This window comes from Grammomys surdaster, unplaced genomic scaffold, assembly GCF_004785775.1.
Source record: "Grammomys surdaster isolate TR1022 unplaced genomic scaffold, NIH_TR_1.0 126313, whole genome shotgun sequence".
Classification (NCBI taxonomy): domain Eukaryota; kingdom Metazoa; phylum Chordata; class Mammalia; order Rodentia; family Muridae; genus Grammomys; species Grammomys surdaster.
Genome location: NW_021621113.1, coordinates 10,217,038 through 10,229,382, shown reverse-complemented (window position 1 = coordinate 10,229,382; position 12,345 = coordinate 10,217,038). Strand labels below are relative to the sequence as shown.

The window sequence follows — 12,345 nt, the reverse complement described above, 5'->3', positions numbered from 1 at the left end:
CTTCTCCAGCAGCTTGTACACGACCCGAGAAGACAACTATTACACAGGCGCTGAGATGAAAGGAAAGGGAAGGATTTGAGAGGTTAGATCCAACCAAAGGGGCCAGGGGAGAGCACTCAGAGTAAGTAGATGTACGGCTTTTTGAGGGGGAAAGTCTTTAGTTCTAAACAAAACCTAGGGTGATATTCAACTCCCACTCCAAAACAGACAGATAAAGCTGTGCACAGCAAGTCACTTCCTCTCTCAGAGAAGTAAAAAAGAGTCAGGATGTGGAGCGTTTGCCTGCAACCTCAGCACTTCAGAGGTAGAGGCAAGAGGATCAGCAGTTCAAGACCAACCTCTGTTACTTAGTTTTGTTCAAAACCACGGAGGGCTAAATGAGACCCTGTCTCAAGCTATTGAAAAAAAGATAGTCTGGGTCTGGTGATGCATACCTTTAATCCCAGCATTCAGGAAGCAGAAGTAGGGGATCGCTGAGTTCCAGGCCCACCTGGGCTCTACAGTAAGTTCCAATACAGCCAGGACTACCCATAGAAAGATACCGTGTCTAAAAACAAAAACAAAAACAAAAACAAAAACAAAAACAAAAACACAGAGACAGCTCAGGCATGGTGGTACATTTCTTGAAATATCAGAATTCAGGAAGCAGAGGCAGTAGGATCGCTGTGTGTTCTGGGACAGCCTGGTCTACATAGCCATTCTAGGACAGCAAGGGCTACATAATGACACCCTGTCTCAATAAAATAAACAGAAATATAAAAGTAAAATATATTTACAACATTTTCCTTCACGAAGTTGCAAGACTCAAAATAAACTTTAGTTACAACACTGTGCACGTTGCCGTTCTTAGTTTTATTACGGACAAAATCACCGTTAAAAGGCGCAGAGACCCAACCTGAGCATGCAAGGAACGCAGCCCGCGCGTGCGCGACAAGGGGCGGAGCCCGGGAGGCCTCAGCCCCTTCTTTCTCTTTGTCCCTCCCACTTCCGCGGGCACCCAACCATGCGTCCCCTGCGTGCTGACGTCAGGCGCGTGCCCCTGTCCGGCAGCCGAGGAGGCCCCGCGCAGTGCTGCCAACGCCCCGGCGGAGAAGCTGAGGTGAGTGCGGGGCCCGGGTAGCCTCCCTGCGGGAGCGTCTTCTGCGCCGCCCGGTCCCCTTCGCGTGCCCCCCGTCTTCCCTCGGTTCTCGAGGACGCTCGCGGGCGGGGGCATCCCGGTGCTTGCGGGCGGCGGGCCGCGAGGGAGGGATTGCCGGGTTCGCGTGCGCCCGCCGGCCCGGGTTCTTAGGGGAACGAGGCGGGGTCGCGGCGAGACTTGGGGCCGGAATGGCGGCGAGGTGCGGCCGGGGATGGCGGCTGCTGAGGGCACAGCTCGGCCGAGCTGTCAGCGGCGGCGGGAGGACCGGGCACACCCATCCCACCCGCTCCCCTCCCCCTCCGGCCGCCCGCGGGCTCCAGAGGCCCCGGGGCGCGGGGTGGGAGAACGTATGGTCAGGACCGGGGTCGGAGGCCGGGGGCTGTCTCTCCGTTGTGGGCCTCGACTTCCTGCTTCCCGGGCCCCGCGGCGGACGCGTTGCGGCTGGCGGGGGAGGGGAGCGGAACTGCGGCCGCAGGGCCGGGCCGGGGCCGAGGTGACGGACCGGGCGGCTCTGCGCCTGCGCCCCTCGGCGGTCTCCAGCCCCGCGCCGTGTCCTCTCCTGCCCCGCGGCTCCCGGGGCTCTCCTGTTGGGCCCGGCCTCTTTGCCTTCCGGGACCTGCCTAAGCACCTCCCGAAACCCCGCCTGGCCACTTACTCAGTTCCTCATTACTAGCAGGAAATTTTCTTTGTTAGTTTTTATTATTATTTTTTAAATTCCTCTTTCCACCCCTTTAACTCCGGGAGAAATTCAGTGTGGAAGATTACGTCATCGCAGCATAAGGGGTGAGAGTTTTAACTCCTACAAGTCAGGGCTCACTAGATTTAAGACAGCATCTTGCGGCCTTAGTGGGTCACTCCATCCAGCACATTCGTTCAGAGTAAGGTGGCATTTTTTTTTTTGTTTGTTTTTTGTTGTTGTTGTTGAAATCCTGTTGCCTGTCTTCAGGCTGTCTGAGATGCACCTAAAGTAAGAAAGATTCAAAATCTCAGATCTAGGTTATTTTAGTTAGGGAATATATATATATATATACATTGTCTGCAGGCACCTGTGTAGGTATGAACTTTAAAGGACCCCTTGGCTGTACTCGGGTGAATTGCAAGAGCAGTTCTTTGCCACACTGACTAATTGTGACTTACCTGATGTAAAGAACCCAAATTCAGTGCATGGTTTGAAGAGTGAGCTGAAAAGAAAATTTAGTTATACACCTGTTTTGTCTCTGTTAGGATTGCAACTTCAAAGTTGCATGCTTTAGTTTTACTATTAAAAACAGCTTTTAGATTTTTTTATCTTGAGACAGGGTCTCTATATGTAGCCCCTGTTAACCTTTATCTTAGAGGGACCTTCTTTCTAGTCTCTGCTCCTCAAGAGCTGGGATTACAGGCATGAGCTACTTGAATAACCACCCTTAATTTTTAATTTTTAGCGCTAAAAACTTGAGAGTAATGTTTTTAGATCACTAGAATTGTGTGTCCTTTGATTATAGTATACACTAGTGTTGAAGAATATTAACATTGCAAAGTAAATGAGATCCTGTGTGTAGTGTGTCCCTGTAAGGGCGGCTCATGTTTGAACAAGACTTTCCCCATTATTGCTCATTTGTATAGAAAACAGTATTGTTTGTTAAACTGGAGTGCTGGATTCAAATGGGCTTTCTGTAGTTTGTAGGTGTGGAGCTTGAATCTTCCAAAGTACATTTGTTAGCCTTAATGTGACATCTAGGAATATAAATTTGGAGTACTTATCTACTATTGTGTTTTTTTAGCCTATATTTAAAAAGTTTATATGTGCACCAATTTTTTTTTTTTTTTTATTTAATTAACCACTCTGGGCTGGTGAGATGGTATAGTGGATAATAACACTTGTCAGACAGGCCTGACTACCTTAGTTGGGTCCCCCAGAACCCAAAGTGGAAGGAGAGAATACTCTCAAAAGTTGTTCTCCATTGGGCCTTAGTGGTCCAGCCTTTAACCCAGCGCTTGGGAGGCAGAGGCAAGCTCTCTGAGTTTGAGGCCAGACTTGTCTACACAGACTGTCTTGCAAAAACAAAAACAAAAGCTGTCTTCTGATATTCACACTCTTTTTTAAACAATAATTTGTTCAACACCCCAAAGTGCCTTATATACTGTTAAACTCTTTTGTTTAAATTTAAGATGTTTTCATATTGAGACAGTACCTGTGCTTAGTAAACACATTCCCTGCTCCAGTAATCCATGTAAGCCCATCAAGACTAAATCCTGTAGTTTACAGAGTTTACAAATCTTTACAATAGAATTGTTTTTTAGGAATATTTTTGTACTTGAAATATTTTACAGACTTTTATTTCAGATTTTCATGCATGTATGCAAAATTTATATTTTGACCATACTCATTCCTCCTCGGCCCCTCAGCCCTCTCCCTTCAGTGAGTCCACCTCCCAACTCTTGTTCTTTTTTGTGACCCACTGAGTCTAATGCTGCCCCACATTTCTAGTTATTTTTATGATATGTGTACTGCTAATTTTTTTTTTTTTTGGTATAAAAGCTGTTAAATTTGGAAACCTATGTTCTTTGTCTTCTTGGAGGAGTATTGATGAGGCTTGGAGGAACAAGTCAAACTTTAAGAGGATAAGGAACATTTAATTACTTTAGGCTACAAGATCTCTTATGAAAGGGAACAATTCATATTGGGTGCATTTTTCTCCCATAAACAGCTCTCTATATTCCTCAATGTAAAAGGGCTATTCTTTATTTCTGTGATACTGCCTTTTCAGTCTTTGCAAAATGTTTGCTGTCAGTTTCCCCTAGTTGAACATAAGTAAGTTGTGGGAAGTCAGGGCTTTGACTTGGTATGGTTATTCTGTATCCTTGGCACCTAACTAAGATACTGCCATACATATGGTGGGCTTTAATAAATATTTGTTGAATGAGTAAATTTGGTAGTCTGAGGGTTATTCATTTACTGCACATCCTATAAGACCTTCCTGTTTGTTTCTTAAGATTTGTTTACTTATGTGCCTGGTTAACCGCATCCAAATCTGGACTCACTGAAACTTGCTAAGCTCTTCCTGCTTGACCTTATCCATCTGTTTAGTACAGTGTTGTCTGCAGCTGGACTATCTGAAAAATTTGCCATCAATTAGAAAGTCATTTGGTCATTATTCTTTTATTCTCCTTAAACAAATCCAGACTTAACCTCTGTTTCCTCCTCTTCCTGTATTTCTGTGTTTGCAAATAGCTTATTTCTGCCCCCTTCTTCCCCCCTGCTGTGTCAAGTTTCCTGGTCATGTGATGTTTTGCCCCTTGTGAGTTTCTACTTTTAGTTGCTCATCTCTTCTATCCAAAGTATTTTTACTGAAGCTTTTTTTGTTCGTGCTGTTCCACTTTGTCTGCCACTGCTGCTGTTAGTTTGGGATGTCAAGAGTCCCTCCTCACTGGTTACCTGGGACATTGGCCTCAGACCGCTTATTCCTCGAAGAGACTGAATGTTTTGTCAACCTACGTGGTGTCCTTCCTTGCAGTTTTGAGAATAATTAAGCTGGTCAAGGTCAGCACATCCCTATAATCCTAACACTTGGAAAGTACAGAAGGGTCTGGAAGACATTTAAGGCTAACCTTGGTGACATGCAGCTCTAGGCTAGTCTGAATTACATGAGACCATGTCTCAAAAAAATCAGTTTTTAGTTTTTAAAATTAGAGTTTCCTTTTTTTTCCTTTTTTTAAGAGTCATTTTTTTTTCAGTAAAAAAATTAGAGTTTCCTAAGTTACCAAGGTTAGCCTTGAACTTTCCTTACTTTTATCTCACTTTCTTTCAGTAGCTAGTGTTACAGACCTGAGCTACCAGGCCCAGCTTAGAATTAGTGTGTTTCTAGATTTATTTTGTGTGAATGAGTATTTTGTTTGCTTGTGCGTATGTGTGTGTACTTTGTGTGTGCCTGGTGCTTACAAAGGTCAGAAGACGTGGTGGGATCCCCTGGCACTAGAATCACTAGAGTTGTGTGTGCTGGGAACTAACGTGAGTCTGCAAGAGTAACAAGTGATCTTAACAGAGGGACCGTCTGTCCAGCATGATCATTTTCCTCTATAACTTAATACCTAGCATTAGTTGTTAATGTCGCAGTGTTGGTACACTGTCACAGAACGAGAACTTATGTCTTGTCTGTGTTGCACATTATTTTTTTCTTTAACATTTCCTGCTTCTTACACATCATTTTCTTGAGGCTCTTCATTTCCATTTGTTGCTTACATTCTGCTGATGTGTGTTCTTGAGCTGCTGTTGCTTAGAGTGGTTAGAAGCATAGATTCTGCAGCCAGACTGCCTGAGTTGAAATCCTTGATCTGTCATTTATTAGCCATGTGCAATTTTAGGTCATGCCTTGTGACTTCAGTTTATAATCTCAGCGCTTAGAAGGAGGAGGCAGGAAGATGAGTTTAAGGTCATCATAAGTCTTGGCCATAGGAGTTAGATGGCAGTCTTAGCTACGTGAGACCTGTCTGAAATAAAAATAGAAACAAAAAATGAGGCTAGTAACAGCACCTGCCTCACAGTGTGGAAGATTGTATCAGTTAATGTATATGACATGTTTTTAAGACTACTTACCTGTAGGCAGAGCTTTGTAGGTGTTTGCTTTCACTGTTACTATCTCCTAGGCCCTACCCTTTGACCTTTAGAAGCTGTGTTTATTTCACAGGTAAATTTTTTTTTTTTTAAATAACCTTCCCTCCTACAGACTAATTTCATGAATCCTAAAAAATTTCCAAGTGGAGATTGTTATCTCCTTTACATTTTTTTTTTTTTTGTTGTTTTTTGTTTCCCACTGTCACAGAATCAAATACTTGCAGAGACTGCAGATGTGGCCCAGAATAGTTATTAATGTGGCCCAACATAAAATTGTAAACATGACTTAAAATTGGAGTTTGTGGGGTGTGTGTGTGTGTGTGTGTGTGTGTGTGATTTAAAATTAAATTGTGTGTGTGTTCGTGGGTACATTGCTGTGGAGTTAAGAGGACAACTTTGTCAGTTTTTTCTTATGCCATCAGTATGGGTTCTGGCAGTTGAACTCAGATTATTAGGTTTGCATAGTAGAAACTATTACCCTCTAGCTATACAGCTAGTACTTTTCTTATTTCTTTGAGACAGGGTCTCCTGAATCCCAAGCAGGCCTCGAAATCATTGTGAGGTTACATTGATTTTGAATTTCTGTTTTTTCTGCTTCCACCTCTCAAATACTAGGATTAGAGGCTACTGTGCTAGGTTTTTGTGGGTATTGGAGCTCGGGGCTTCATGAATGTTGGGCAAGCACTCTGTCAACCAAGCTGCATCCCTAGCACATAGCCCATTTAAAAAAGAATAAAAGAAATGAATATATATATATATATATATATATATATATATATATATATATGGGCTGGAGAGATGGCTCAGCAGTTAAAAGTACTGACTGTTCTTCCAGAGATCCTGAGTTTAGTTCCCAGCAACCACATGGTGGCTCACAACCATTTATAATGGGATCTAATGCCCTCTTCTGTCATGAAGGCATATGTGCAAATAGAGCACTCATATACATGAATGAATGAATGAATGAATGAATGAATGAATGAGTAAATAAATAAGTTTAAAAAAAATATGTTAGTCGTGGTGTAAGCCTTGATCGATCCCAGCATTTGAGAAGCAAAGGCAAATCTGAGTTTGAGGCCAACCTGGTCTCCATAGAGAGACACCCAGAGCTACATAGTGAAATTTGATCTCCAAAACAACAGCAACAACAATAAACCACATTTATTTACTGTGTATGTGCATGTGTGCATACGAGGAGATCAGAAAACAAGGAATTAGCTCTTTTCTGGCCCAAATGGGTCTGGCTAGCTTTTGAAGCAACCCCTTTTGCCTTCTGAGCCATCTCCCTGGCCTATACTGCCATTTTAAAAGGCACCTGAGTGTCCTCAGAGTTTGGTTTGTAAGGATCCTTGAACCAATCTTTCCAGGTATCAAGGATGATTGCAGTTGTATCCTCCAAGAATGATAGCAGAGTGGCTGTGCACATGTTTAACTTGAAAGCTGTGGGTTAGGATTAGGTATAGAGCTGGTCTCTTGTTAGAACAGTACCAGTTAGTATTTTTCCAACAAAACTGCTTGTTGTTTAAGATACTTTTTCTAAGAATTATGCTCCTTTAATCAGGACTTGGGCAGATAATCTTTAACAGTATACAAAAACTTTTAGATTCCCTTACGAACAGTCAAAGCCACTATAAAATACAGTGAAGTTGTCACCTGAGGCTCTTAATAGGCATGTTTACAATGAGGGTTAGCATTTCATTTTAGCAGGTTGTTTAATGACTTTTCACAGGTTGACCTTAACTTTGAGGAAATAAAATGAAAATGACAGAATTATCAGTTTGAAGGTCTACAGAAGGAACCACTGTGGGGCTAGAGAGAGCTGACTTAATGGTTTAAGCATTGGCTGATTTTTTTTTTTAAACAGTATCAGAATTTGGTTACCAGTACTTGCGGGGCTCAAAACCACCTTTAGCTCCAGCTCCTAGAGCACCTACACACGTGTGCATTATTTTCCCCCCCTTCCTTTCTCTTTCTCTCTCTCTCTCTCTCTCTCTCAACACACACACACACCCTTCTTTTGAAGACCATGGTTTCAGTGTCACTGCAAAGCTTAGATTGTCTGACACACTATCAGAGCTAATTTTAGGAGACTGTGAGATAACTAAGTGGTTAAGACCCCTGACTGTTCTTCTAGAGGACCCAGGCTAGATTCCTAGCCTCCACATACCAGCTCACAGCCACCTGTAACTCTAGTTCCAGGGGCTCCAGTGCCCTCTTTTGCAAATCCTCTGTGGGTTCTGCTTATACATGGTGTAGGCAAAACAGTGGCATATACACAAAATAAATACAAAAACAATTTTAGGGGATCAAGTTCTAGCTTTTGTCTGGTTTAAAAGGGATTTAGGGATTGGGACGATAGTTCCGTGTGTACATCTTAAGTGTGAGGAATGTCAGTTGTCATAGTATTCTGTATATACAGCTTGAGAGACAAGTAAGAGATGTGATCTCCAGAGCAAGCTGGTTACAAGACTAGTGCATTAGTGAGCTTTGTGTTTGACCGAGACTCTGCATTAGTGTATAAAGGTGAAAGGAGGGATAAAGGAGGATTTTCAGGTGTCAGCCTCAAGTGTCTGGATCCACATGAAACATCCATATATACATATGTACATGCCACACACAGGAAACTGAGAAAAGAAAAGGAAGTTAAGTATGTGTTGACGGTGGAAAGGGAGGAAGATAGAAATGAATTTGGATTTTCCCACATCAGTGCATTTGTACTGAGGTTGGAATTGTGCCAATATTAGGGAATCCCTCCTCCTGAGAACCAGCAGGGAACAGTACTTTCCTCCCACATCAGTAAGCTTTAGGAAACATTGTGTTAGTGAGGCATTCTTCCATCTGAAACAATGAAGTGTTCTGTGTGCTGTCAACATATTTTAACAAAAATGTAAAAGAAAGTTTTGCATTTTTGTACAGTTTGATAAGGCATCACAAACTCACTAGCAGTACATGGTGACCAAAACATGCACACACTTTACATCTCCAGCAACTTCAGGTTCCTCTGCTTGGTCTGTTTGTCTTCTCCATAGTTTGTGGTGTTTTTGTGCTTCTACCACAAAGATGCCTTCCTCTTCTCCTTTTTGTAGAGGCCTCATAGACAACCTCATGTATCTTCTAGCTTTTGTTCTTTATACTTTAGCTTTATCGCCTTCAACATTCCCATCAGCCTTTGTTTGGGCAACACTATAATGTAGGTGACACACACAGGAGATAAGCTTTGATTTATCTGAGGATTCATCCAATTTCTTTTTGATTCTTTATGCAGATAGCAATAGATCAGGATGCTAGAGGAATATATTATAAAGAGTTTTGAGTCCAAAGAACAAGGTTTGACTTGATACATGTCTAAACCACTCTCACTGTTTCAATTTAGGAACTTCAGTACTCTTTGAGTGACGGTCACAGTTCTAAGTGTTGGTGGTAGAGCAGTGACTGAAAAAAGACTGAGACAAATCTGTTATAAAATGTACATGCGAGTGTGTTGGTTGGAGGTAAAGGTTTGGAGAAAAAAGAGGTGGGTAAGACTTGGTAGGATGTACCTACTGAGCCATCTTCTAAGCTCCAGTACGGCTGCCCTCTCTCCCTTCCTCCCTCCCCTTTTAAAGTTGGGACACAGGGTCTCATATGGCCTCAGGTTCACTGTGTAGCCAAGGATGAATCTGAACTTGTAAGTTTTCTGCCCCCACCTTCTGAGCTCAGGGTTTCAGGTTTTGCAACTATGCTGCTTTTTCTGTAGTGCTCGAGACTGAACCCTAGCTTTGTGTACTAGGCAAGCACCCTACAATCCAAGCCTTGTTGTCAACCCTTAGTTTTCTTTGAATTAGCAGCCTTTACCTGATAATTCATCTTACTAGAGATTTATTCTTTTTTTTTTTTTTTTTTTGGTTTGGTTTTTTTTTTTTTTTTTCTCAGAGCTGAGGACCGAACCCAGGGCCTTGCGCTTGCTAGGCAAGCGCTCTACCACTGAGCTAAATCCCCAACCCCTTGGTTTGGTTTTTTGAAACAGGGTTTCTCTGTGTAGCCCTGGCTGTCCTGGAACTCACTCTGTAGACCAGGCTAGCCTCGAACTCTCGAACTCAGAAATCCGCCTGCCTCTGCCTCCCAAGCTCTGGGATTAAAGGCATGTGCCACCACCGCCCGGCTGAGATTTATTCTTTCTAGACTATTTTGTCTTCTGTATTTGCTACTGTTTAAACAGCTTTGGCATTTGTTTATAACACAAATTTTTAGCAATCTGAGAACGTAGTGATTTAACAATTTTGTTTAAAGCCAGTAAAGGTGATATATGTTGACCATCCTAGCATTGTATATAGTGCAATATGTGTAGTCAATAAGTTACTGAAGGCCTTTGAAGACAGTTTCTTCCTTCTCAGTGTATCTGCAGGTCCAGTAGATTGAACACATTTTTCTGGCTTGTACAGGCACCAAGCACACACAGTACAGACATACGTGCAGGCAAAACACCAATACTAATTAAATTTTTAAAAATAATTAACTTTTTAAAAAAGAGACAAAACCAGACAAAGCCAAAGTAAAAGCCATACTTAACGCATGTAAGTATCTTGCTAACTTGTGTAGTTAATATAACAAGCCCATTAAAAGAGGTTTAGTTCCTAACTTATGTCCTGGTAGATCAGATTTCCTAGTTGCTTAGAGTCTATTTATTTATTTTTGACACTATTACTGTTTGAAACTTTGTTGTTTATTTTGTTTATTTATTTATTTTTTGAGACATGGTTTCTCTGTGTAGTGCTTGCTGTTTTGGAATGTAACCATCTTTTGGCTACTTTATTGTCACCCCCCCCCCCCCACTATCATCCTACTTCACCCTTATCCCAACCCCCCAACACTAGGCAGGAGAGAGAAGGTTAGAGGGTAAAGGGACTTAAACTGCTCATTAAGGGCATTGAGTTCCTTGGGGCAGTTTTGATCTTTGTAGTTAGTATATCTTCAGCCAGCAACCAGCAATTCAGCAACCACCACCAGCAGCAGCAGCAGCAGCAGCAGCAGCAGCAGCAGCAGCAGCGACTAGCAGCGGGTGGGGGGTGGGGGGTGGGGGGAGAGCAGCAGCTGCAGCAGCCTGTCAGGGCTCTGGCATTTTTATACATCTCAAGGGTCTCCAGAATTCGAAATGTAAAAGTCTTCAGCTGGCATAATCATACTCCTGCCAGAGCAGGAGGCAAATCACAGTCTGCTGCTGTCCACAATCTGAAGCAGCCCCATATTCCACACCTGGGAAGAAAACAAAAACATAATCATATAAAGTTTCAGTGTTTTTTTAAAAATCAAAATTCTCACCTCATTGGAACTCACTAGGCTGACCTTGAACTCACAGAGATCCTCCTGCCTCTACCTCTGGAGTGCTGAGATTAAAGACATGTACCACCACTGCCTGGCTGAACTAATTTTTCTGATAGTTTCAACTGCATAGTCCTACTTGGCCTGGAACTTGCCATGTAGTCTAGGCTGACCTCAAACTCAACAGAGATTTGCCTACTTCAGCTGAGCATTTACTCCTGTGGTGTATTGTTAACTTATTTTTCTGTTGCATTAACTGTCTTGATCTTACAGTATTCCTGTGTGTGTGTGTGTGTGTGTGTGTGTGTGTGTGTGTGTGTGTAACATAAGGGCTCCTGTAAGATGGCTTTGAATTCCTAATCCTTTCTCTACCTCTTGAATGTTGAGATTACAGGTATGTGCTACTGTGTTGGGTTTATACCCTTCTTAGGATTGAGTTCAGAGCTCTGTTCATGCTAGATACTCTACCAACCGAAACGAACCACACCACCAGTCCCTTTGCCTGCCATCCACCCACCCACCCACCCACCCACCCACCCACCCACCCATCTATCTATCTATCTATCTATCTATCTATCTATCTATCTATCTATCTATCTATTTATGGTTTTTTTGAGGCAGGATTTCCCTTCTCTTTGTAGCCCTGGCTGTCCTGGACCTCATCTTACTCTAGATCAGGCTGGTCTCGAACTCACTGAGATCCACCTGCTACAATTAAAGGTGTATGCCTTCACTGTCAAAAACTTAATTAGAATGGGTGTTTGCTTGCATGTATACCTACACCATGTGTGTCCCTGGTGCCTGTTGAGGCCAGAACAATCTCCTGAACTGCAGTTATAGACAGTTAAAGCTTGCATGTGAGTGCTGGGCATCCAACCTGGGTCCACTGGAAGAGCGGTCAGTGCTCTTAACTCTTGAGTCATCTCTCTCTAGTCTCTGATTGTTTCTTGATAAACCTTTCTTCCTTTTGGAGAAATCTGAATAATCTGCAGGGGCTAGCTTTGTAGCTTGCTTTTTAAAATTTTATGAATTAGAAATCTTCTGTAATGTCACTGTAGAACTTTTCAAGGACTCCATAAAAACATCACAGATATCATTAATCACAGTTCTGGAGGCTAGTGGTCTGAGATTGTGTTGATATGGTTATTATCTTTTGAGGGTCTCTTTTATGAGTTGCGCTGCTCTTGTCTCCCTTTCTTCCTCTCTCATTCTTGTGCGTGTGTTCATGTGCGTGCGCATATTCAGAGCCCAGAGGTCTTACTGAACCTGAAACTTCCCTCCTTAGTCTCTTCTTCCCTCCCCTCCCCTCCCCTCC

The 12,345-nt window shown here is 42.8% G+C and overlaps 1 protein-coding gene across 2 annotated transcripts in view; it reads left to right on the top strand.

Annotated features, from left to right (window-relative positions):
- The first annotated feature begins 985 nt into the window (after nt 1-985).
- Cdc42 (cell division cycle 42) overlaps nt 986-12,345 on the top strand; it is a 45,170-nt gene continuing 33,810 nt past the window's right edge. For both annotated transcript variants that reach the window (XM_028759620.1, XM_028759621.1), the window contains exon 1: nt 986-1,099. The gene's annotated coding sequence lies outside the window, so the exon portion shown is untranslated. The remainder of the gene's footprint in view (nt 1,100-12,345) is intronic.